Below are 10,356 nucleotides of genomic sequence, written 5' to 3'. Positions count from 1 at the left end.
GGGCCGCAGCTGTGGCATATGTAAATTCCCAGGCCAGGGGTCGAATTGGAGCTGCAGCTGCCAGCCTATGCCATAGCCACAGCAATGCCAGATCTTTTTAGGGCCACACCGAAAACATGTGGAAGTTCCTGGGCTAGGGGTTGAATGGGAGCTGTAGCTGCCAGCCACAGCCACAGCCACAGCCACAGCACTGCAGGGCTGGGCTGTGTCTGCAACCTACACCACAGTGCACAGCAATGCCGGATCCTTAACCCGCTAAGCGAGACCAGGGATCAAACCCATGTCCTCAAGGATACTAGTCGGGTTCGTTACTGCTGAGACACAACAGGAACTCCGTAGTTTGTTTTCTGTATCTGTGAGTCTGTGTTATTTTTAAGATTACACATACAAGAGATATTGTGTAGTAATGATCTTTCTCTGACATTTCACTAAGCATAATATTCTCTAGGTCTATCCAAATTTCTCCAAATGGCAGAATTTCATCCTTTTTTATGACTGAGTGCATATGTATACCACTCTTTATCCATTTGTCTGTCTGTAGGCACTTGGGTTCTTCCATATCTTGCTTATTGTAAATAGTGCTGCCATGAACATTAGGGTGCATGTATATCATTTTGAATTAGTATTCTTGATTTTTTTTTTGATATATACCCAGGAGTTGAGTTGCTGGATCATTCAGTAGTTTTCTCTCTAGTTTTTTGAGGAACCTCCATACTGTTTTCCACAGTAGCTGCACCAATTTACATTCCCACTAACAGTGTACAAGGGTTCCCTTTTCGATACACCCTTACCCAATATTTGTTATTTGTAGACCCTTTTTTTTTTTCAGTCTTTTGTCTTTTTAGGGCCACACCCGCGGCATATGGAGGTTCCCAGGCTAGGGGTCAAATCGGAGCTACAGCTGCCAGCCTATGCCAGAGCCATAGCAATACCAGATCCGTGCCACATCTGCAACCTACACCACAGCTCAGGGCAACGCTGGATCCTTAACCCACTGAGGAAGGCCAGGGGTCAAACCCGCAACCTCATGGTTCCTAGTTGGATTCATTTCCACTGCCCCACGATGGGAACTCCTGTTACTTGTAGACTTTTTGATGATAGTCATTCTAACAGGTGTGCGAGGTGATATCTCATTGCTGATTTGCCTTTCTCTGATAATTAGCAATGTAGGCATCTTTTCATGTGCCTGTTAGCCAAATGTATGTCTTCTTTGGAAAAATGTCTATTTGGGTCTTCTGCCCATTTTTGATTAGGTTGTTTGTGCATATTAAGTTGTATGAGCTGATTATATATTTTAGAAATTAACCCCTTGTTGGTCATATCATTTACAAATATTTTCTCCCATTCCCTAGGTTCTTTTTCATTTTGTTAATGTTTCCTTTGCCGTGCAAAATCTTTTAGCTTTTATTAGGTCCTGCTTGTTTATTTTTGCTTTTATTTCATTTGCCTTAGGAGACAAATCCAAAAAATTATTTCTACAATTTATGTTAAAGTGTGTTGTGACTATATTCTCTTCTATGATTTTAGGTCTTACATATAGATATTTAATCCATTTTGAATTTATTTTTGTATATGGTATGAGGAAATGTTCTAATCTCGTTGTTTTACCTGTAGCTGTCTAGTTTTGCCAGCACCATTTATTGAAGCGACTGTCTTTTCTCCATTGTGTATTCTTACCTCCTTTGCTATAGATTAATTGACCATATGTGTGTGAGTTTATTTCTAGGTTCTCTATTCTGTTTTTATACAAGTACAATGGTGTTTTGATTTACTGTAACTTTGTAGTATACACTGAAGTTTGAGAGGGAGATACCTTTGTTTTGTTCTTCTTTCTCAAGATTTCTTTGGCAATTTGTGGTCTGTTGTGCTTCCATATCAATTTTAGGATTATTTGTGAAAAATGTCATGGATATATATTTTTTTTATGGCCACATCTGCAGCTATGGAAGTTCCCAGGCCAGGGATTGACTGTGAGCTGCAGCTGAGACCTATACCACAGCTGCAGCAATGCCAGATCCTTTTACCCACTGGCAGGCCAGGGGTTGATCCTGTGCCTCCACAGTGACCTGAGCCACTGCAGTCAGATTCTTAACCACTGTGCTACAGCAGGAACTCTTGTCATGGATATTTTGATAGGGACTGCATTAATCTCTATGTTTTTTTGGCTAGTATGCCATTTTAACAATACTAATTCTTCCAATTCAAGAGCACATGATCTCTTTCCATTTATTTAAATTATCTTCAATTTTCTTAATATTTTATTAATGATTTATAGTTGTCAGAGTATATGTCTTTCACCTCCTTGGTTAAGTTTATTCCTAGTTATTTTATTCTTTTTGAAGTGATTTTGAACACTATTGTTTTCTTTATTATTGCTGTTCCTTTCTATTTCTGATAGTTCATTGTGCCAAATTTCTTTTTACTTATTTATAGATAAATATAACCCACAAATATACTGATTTTGGTATTACACAATCAGTGCTTTTTCTTGTCCTCAAAGATGAAAAACTGTTAAATTAACCCATCTACTAGCAATGTACAGTTAGCTCTCATACTCCAAATATTTAAATATTATTTACCCATAAAAGAAAGTAGGGTCTTTTAGGAAAATGTCTGATTCCAGGTCTGAGACAAGATGTGTCTAAAATATCCTGCTGAATCCCTGGATGTGAAATCAGGGAATAGGGAGTGCTGACCATACTACACCATTTTCTGTAAGGGATTTGAGCATCCTGGGATTTGGATATATGTGGAGTCTCCTGAAACCAACCCTCTTCTGATACTGCGAGACAACTCTATGTATCCTTCAGGGTAACCAAGTAGTGGAGGAGGGGAAGTTTCTTCTTATTCAAACCAATTAATTAAAAAGGTGTGATAGAATTAGGCATAACCATTTTGCAATTCCTAATGAATGAATGGATCTAGGCATGATCCTTGATGGCTACCAACATCACAAAAAGTGATAAAACCAGATATTATGTATCACGTAATTGCAGTGTCTAACACCAGCTAGACTAAATCCTTCTGGAAATCTAATCATGCCTCTACCAATTCACAGAAACATAAGGCACAAAGGGCAATGGGGAGCAATGTGTCAGGGATGTAATAACCAAAATTCAGGTTCCAGGGAGCTCTACAGGAAGCTGGAAAAATAAAAGAGAGAAGAAAACCCATATGTTTATCAATGCGCGTGTTGTTAAATGAATTACAGTACATCAGTACAATGGGATAGCATTCAGCTTAAAAAAGAATGAGGAAGTGCTCTACGTGCTAATATCAAAAGAAATCTAAAACACAAGTGTCTTGTTTAGGCTTTAATTTGACTTCTCTCTAATCATACTGAGAAAAACATAATCTTAGAAATGTATTTCCAATTACATTTTAGAAAGAGTTCCTGGAGACAGCTAAAGTTTCTTAAGTAGCTACTGGGTGTGGAACATTAAAGAATACAAACTAAAAGGCCAGACATGATTGACTAACTAAGCTCAAGGAAATGACAATCTCATCCAAAAAATGGACCCAGAGGAAGCCATTACTAAGCCACGTACATCAAATATAAAGTAACATATAGTGCTATGAACTTTAAAGCTATTTGCTTATTCTAAACTTGAACAGCAGCTCTGTTATGCTTTTATAATGTAAAATCATAGAAGAAAATTTAATAATGGGAAAAATAAATATTGTGTCACAGTGAATGTTAGCATTATGCTTTTTGTTTCTATCAGAGAACTAAATATATAAACTTACTGCTTCCTTTGTCTTTATTGCTAATATTAAGACTTTGGAAAACATTTAATGCTACTGAATATTTGTTTATGAACTTTACACTTTGTTATTTTCTGAGGGCCCAGGAACCTTCTATTTTTCCCTTCAAGTTCCACTTTATTGTGCAAACTCAGAACAGGGTACTCTGTGGCTGGAAAGTAGAAGTCGTAGTTCATTATGAGACCACTTATTGCATTCTGCTACTAGGATACTAAGAGAAGTGTTTGCTGCAATCAAATTTATTGCTACCTTAAATAACTTACAATTCTTTTGTTAAGGCAAAATATATATTAAATGTTGTATTTCTAATATAATAATTGTTGCTCTGTTTGTATACCTAAATGTAACAAGAGTATTATAGTTTTTTACCCAGGAGCATTTACTGATTTAAATTTGTGTGTACTCTCACAATCCATATTTCCCTCTGGACTTAAGAAATCTGCCCTTATTCTCTTCTTTAAGCTATTAAAACTTTACTTTTCCCTCTGGAGGCAGACAGTCCAAGGCTCTATTCTACAAAAAGGACAAGGACTAAGAATTCTTAGACTCACTACTTGATCATCTCAAGATGGTGAGTGACTTCATAGCTATCACATCTATATCCCAGGCATCAGAATGAAGGACAGTACAAAGAAAAAATAAAACATATGAGTAGAATAAATCTCTTTTCAGAAGATTTTCCAGAAACTGTCACATGATGTATCAGCTTACATCTTGTGGGAAAATTTCGTCGCTTGACCCCAGCTAGCTGTAAGAAGGATGGTAAATATGTTTATTTCTGATAGCCATTGGGTAGATTAAAATCTATTTCTACTAAAAAAAGGGATATGGATAATGGGGATTAATAAGCAGTTTCTGCCATTACTATATCCTGCACAATGTGCACCTTTTTTTTCCAATTCATCTTTTTCTTCTTCTACTCACTAGAACTTCCTAAACAGTAGGGACTACCTTGGACACCATTGTATTCCTATGTTAAGTTCAGACAAGGCACAGAGGAGGCACTTGAAAAAATGTTTGTTAAAACAAAGAATAGTAATTCAGTTATTCCTAGCAAGAGATGCATATTAGAATCATTTGGGGAGTCATCCCAAAACAAATACTCCTGGGTCTACCACCTACTGTGGAGTCAGAAGACTTAAGATAACATATATATTTTGAAAAACTCACTAATTGACTATGATGTATATTCCCAGAGAAAAAAAATTAAAATAACAAGAATAGAAGAAGTTATGTGATCTTTTAAAGAACATTAATTGTAGTTTTCTGCTTCATATCCTAAGCAGTAGGAAAAGAAACAGCTAGGTTATTCTAAGACTTGTGAGAGCTCTAACATGAAGTGCTTTTTTCTCCTTCATTTCTTCCTCCCTTCATTTCTTCCTTCTTTCCTTCCTTCCTTCTTTCCTTCCTCCCTCCCTCTCTCTTCAAAATTTATTCCATTTCACTTTGCTGTGCAGTAGAAATTGGCACAATATTGTCAATCAACTTAATTGATTGTCAATCAACTTTAATTTAAAATAATTACTTAAAAATTTTTTCCTATTAGTGAAAGACTTCCAGGGGACAACTCTAAATTTCTTAGTTTAATAATGGTTAATTTTATGCTTAATATAAAAAGATAGTTTTAATGGGTATAAAAGTACAGTTTGACAGTTATTCTTCCTTAGGATTTTATAGATCCATTATTATAGTTTTCTGTTATTTTTTGTGATAATACTAATTTCTATTTGAATGCCTTCCTTTGTAAGCAATCTGTCTTTTCTTTTTGGCTCATTTTTAAATGTTATATCTTATTTTGGAGTTCTATATAATTTAGCTCTGAGGTCTAGGTGGGTAATTTTTTTCTGCTTACCCTGCTTATCATTTGATGTTCTTTTGCTTAATAATTTTTATGATCCCATCCTTTAAGTTTTAATATTTTATAGATATTTAATAAGTTGTATTTTATATTTATAATTATTTGAACATTAGGAGATTCTATTTTTTTTAACTCTTGCTGACATCTGTCATAGTAGTTTTTTTATGTGTGTGTTTGCTAACCTTTGATTATGGGTTTATATTTTGTTATCTTAGCATGTGGAAATTCTAAATGTCAAATTTTGTGTTGCTTTCCTCTTGAAAGGATTTTTTAAATTATAATAGCTTGATAGAGATATAATTCACATATTATACATTTAAGCATTGTATTTTATTTATTTTTCATACATTTCATTATTTTATTTTAATTTATTTTTTTAGGGCTCCACTCATGGCATATGGAAGTTCCCAGGCTAGGGGTCAAATCAGAGCTGTAGCTGTTAGCCTACACCACAGCCACAGCAATACTAGAGCCAAGCTTCATCTGCAACCTACACTGCAGCTCACAACAATGCTGGAACCTTAACCCACTGAGCAAAGCCAGAGATCAAATCCACATCCTCATGGATACTAGTCAGGTTCGTTTTTGCTGTGCTACAATGGGAATTCCCATCCCATCATTTTAAAGTGTACAATTTAATGGTTTTTAGCATCTTCACAGACTGCATCTATCACTCCATCAAATTTTTTAACATTTTCATCCCCCCATCAAAAAATTCCAAACCCGCTAATGGTCACTATCTAATTTTCCCTAATTTCCCCCCCATACACACACACCTCTAGGGGACCACTAATCTACACAAAAACACATGAGCATACCTGGGGGTGACATTTGGGAGAGGACAGCTGTAAATTGGGTAATGCTTTGTGCTAGATAAGTGTTTGTCATTAGAAGAGCCATAAGTGTCTTTCAAGTGCTCTCAACTTGATATTTAACTCACAAGATCAAATTTTACAAGAGAGTTAATAAAGGCATTTCCTTAGTGGAGCCTATGTATCCTCCAAGAGGAAAATAATCTATGGTACCAACAAAAGTCAATATCAGGGGCTATTTTCTAGTTACTCCAGAAATATAGCAAGGATGTCCTCTATTAGTAATGGTGCAAGACTAAATTCCACGTTCCTTAACCAAGTCCAAGCATCTCCTTTTCAATCCATTGCCTCTTTTCATAAACTCCCAAAATCTACTTCTAAATTTAAACTTGGCCTTGGACTTGTTGAAAACTGACTTTCCCAATAACTTGGGCACCAGTAGGCCTTACAGTCAGGCAGCGGTGAAGGAGAAGAGGAAACAAATTATACATGAGTAATCATTAGTGACGAGGTCAGGGTGAACTAAATTATCCTGACTGCATGGACTCCTTCCATTAACTATTTAATAATTAATCACAGGTAAATAATAAGAAATTTCCACGCTGGGTTTGAACTTCTCTAATCTTTCCTTTCATTGACTCTTGACCTACACAATGTAAATAGACACTGGAAGTGCCCATACAGATTCCCACAAGGTCTCTTTATTGTCTAGTGTGTATCCCTTCCCCCAAATTCAGTGTTTCCCCTCCACCCTCCTCATTCAGTGTGGTTTTGCTTCCTGAAGCCCTTAATTGAATCACCGTGTGATCAGGCTAATGCTGCCCTCCACAGGACTTTACAGGAAACTGCACCCTTTCTTGGCTTTATCCCTTCTGCTTTTGTTCTCCTAAGGGATGTCATGTGGTATCATCACTTAAATGTAAAATCTAAAATATGATGCAAATGAACTTATTTATAAAAGAGAAACAGACTCACAGACATATAAAACAAACTTATGGTAGGATAAATTAGGAGCATGAGATTAACATCACACACTACCGTATATAAAATAGATAATCAACAAGGACCTACTGTGTAGCACAGGGAACTATACTCAATATTTTATAATAAAAAATCTATAATAATACATACATGAAAAGAATCTGAAAAATAATAGAAATGTGTATAAGCATAACTGAATCACTGTACACCTGAACAAACACAACATTGTAACTCAACTATACTCCAATATAAAAAAATATTAAATTAAATTTTTAAAATGCCAATACTTGAACTTGATAATTCACCAAAAATCATCTGTCAATTAAAAAAAAAACCATCCTTAAAAAATCACTTGCACATGAAACCTCATCTTAGAGTCTGCTGCTGAGGAGCTCAAACTAAGTCTCATTTTCTCCAAATATTTATAAACAAACAAAAAAAGGAGCTTGGTTTTTGCATGGAAACACTACCATGGACGAGTCAAAACACATGTAGGAAAAATACATTTGGGACATGTGACAAAACACTTAATTCCCCTGATATATAACGAGCTCTTAAGCAAACCAAAACAACCCTAATGTAACATGGGGAAAGAACATGGACCAAAAATTATAGCAAAGAAACTATGCATGGCTCAATTTCTCAAAGTAAACTATTATTAAAATGACAATGAGATACTATTTTTACATTACTCCAATTGGCAAAGACTTTACAAAGTATAATAATGCAGTGTTATTTGGGGCATGGGGAAATAAGCACTAATTTTTGGAGAAAGTGTTAATAGTTACAATCTCTTTAAGGGTCAGCCTTATACACTATATGCTTTAAAATGGACAAGAATCATCTTTCCAATTCTCTTTCTCATTCTTCCTTTTAAATTCTTTAATAGCATGTGTGCCCTCAAAATTCATATGTTGAAATCCTAATGCCTATTGTGATGGTATTAGGAGATGGAGCCTTTGGGAGGTGTTTAGATCATTAGGGGTTGGCACCTTTATAAAAGAGGCCAGAACAGCTTGCTAGTGCCCTTCCACCATGTGAGAACATTGCAAGAAGTCTGCAACCCTGGAGAGGGCCCTCATCTGACCATGCAGTCACCTTGCTCTTAGGCTTCCCAGCCTGCAGAACTGTGAGAAATAAATCTCTGCTATTTGGAGTTCCTGCATAACTGAATGGAAAACAAATCTGACTTTCAACCTTGAGAATGCAGGTTCAATCCCTGGCCTCGCCCAGTGGGTTAAGGCTGGTGTTGCTGTGAGCTGTGGTGTAGGTTGCAGATGAGCCTTGGATTCTGGTGTTACTGTGGCTGTGGCCATGGCCAGCAGCTACAGCTACAATTAGACCCCTAGCCTGGGAACCTCCATATGCCGCAGGGGCAGCCCTAAAAATAAAATAAATAGGTAAATAAATAATAAATTTCTGCTATTTATAAGCTACCCAGTCTATGATATTTTGTTACAGCTGCCTAAATGGAGCAAGACAGCATTTATTACTCCGAAATGATTTATTTGTTTTTGCTTATTGTCTCTTTCTACTAGAATGGAAACCTCATAAGGACAGAGCCTGGTCTGTGTGGTATGCTCCATGCCTGCACTCAGCATGTCATAAATGCTCAATTTTAAATGGTTGAATCAATAGGTCAAGCAGTTGGCTCCTATGATGTGGCTTGAGATTCCCCGGTGACTCCAGAACATCTCCTCCATAGCCCTCTACCATGGCTGAAATTCTCATCCAGGCATCAGTGAAGATACCTATTAAACAATTATTTCGTGAAACTCTAAATAGAAGTAAATCAGCTAAGGACTTGGATCAAGAAAGAAGGAAATTTTCATTGAGGGTGTGGACCAGGTGAAATCAGAATCATGAAGGAGACTTTGATTCACGGCAAACAAGAAGATGGCAGAACCTGGAGGTAGGGTGGGGAGCCTTACTTGGCTTGTAGAGATGATCCGACCCAAGTGAGACAGGAGATGTTTTAAGATAGTTCTGAGGAGATGCAGAATCCAAACCAAAGCTGGCAGAGTACTACGGTGTCCATCAGAATGCTCTAAGCAAGGACATGAAAACAAGGGCCCAGAGGAAACTGAAGGCGTCCGAACCAGTCAAGTAGCAAGAAACAGAGGGTTATGGCAAGAGCCTCAAGAGACCAGCAAGCCCCAGAATGGAATCCATGGCATTGTTTCTGGGTGAAGAGAGAGGCATTTAAGGTACTAGCCATTCTGGCAGAAACATGATGCAAATAATGGAGACTCCCCAGTTTTGCCACTAGTAGGAATATGGAAGGGACAGGGTTGAGACATGGAGCAGTCTCTGTCCCTTCTTATAGGACCTTACGTCATGGTCCAACTGCTGCCACAGCTGCATGGGACAGCCGAAACCAAGGTAACAGGAGATGGAGGGCTCTCAGATGCAATCAGTTTAGCCAAACCTCTGGCTCGGGACTTTGGTTCCAGCAACAGCTCTTTGGGCCCTTTTGTGTTTTCTTCCTCAGATTTAAAATTTCCTTTCTAATTCTTAGAAGATAACCAGATACATCTCACATGTTCCCCAGGCCGGCCTTTTGATGAAATGGATCTCTTGATCTGAAGAACCCACTGAAACCTCAGGGCTGCTGGTTTATTTTCCTCATCTGAACTGCTGCTAAGGCACTCTAAGACTTTGCCCATGGACTGGATATGGTTCTGAAATCTGAGTCCAAGGGATTCAACTGAAATGTGCTTGGCTGGAGGTAAAAAGACATTAAGCGGCATCTGTAAAATAGACACAATACTTGTACTAGGGCTATCATTAGGATTAAATGCATTAATATGTAAAGAGTGTCAAAGAGAAAGAGAAGGAAGGAAGGGAGAAGGAGGAAAGGAAAAAAATTAAAATGATTAAAATGTTAGTGACTATTCAACTCATTTCAGATTTGGGGCTGAGGCTGGATTCAAACGCACT

This window comes from Sus scrofa, chromosome 18, assembly GCF_054392235.1.
Source record: "Sus scrofa isolate SSC_HxYL_T2T_F1_AM1 chromosome 18, Sscrofa_HxYL_maternal_Yorkshire_Landrace_v2.0, whole genome shotgun sequence".
Taxonomy (NCBI): domain Eukaryota; kingdom Metazoa; phylum Chordata; class Mammalia; order Artiodactyla; family Suidae; genus Sus; species Sus scrofa.
The sequence above is the reverse complement of the archived record's forward strand: the minus strand, read 5'-3'. Positions refer to the sequence as shown.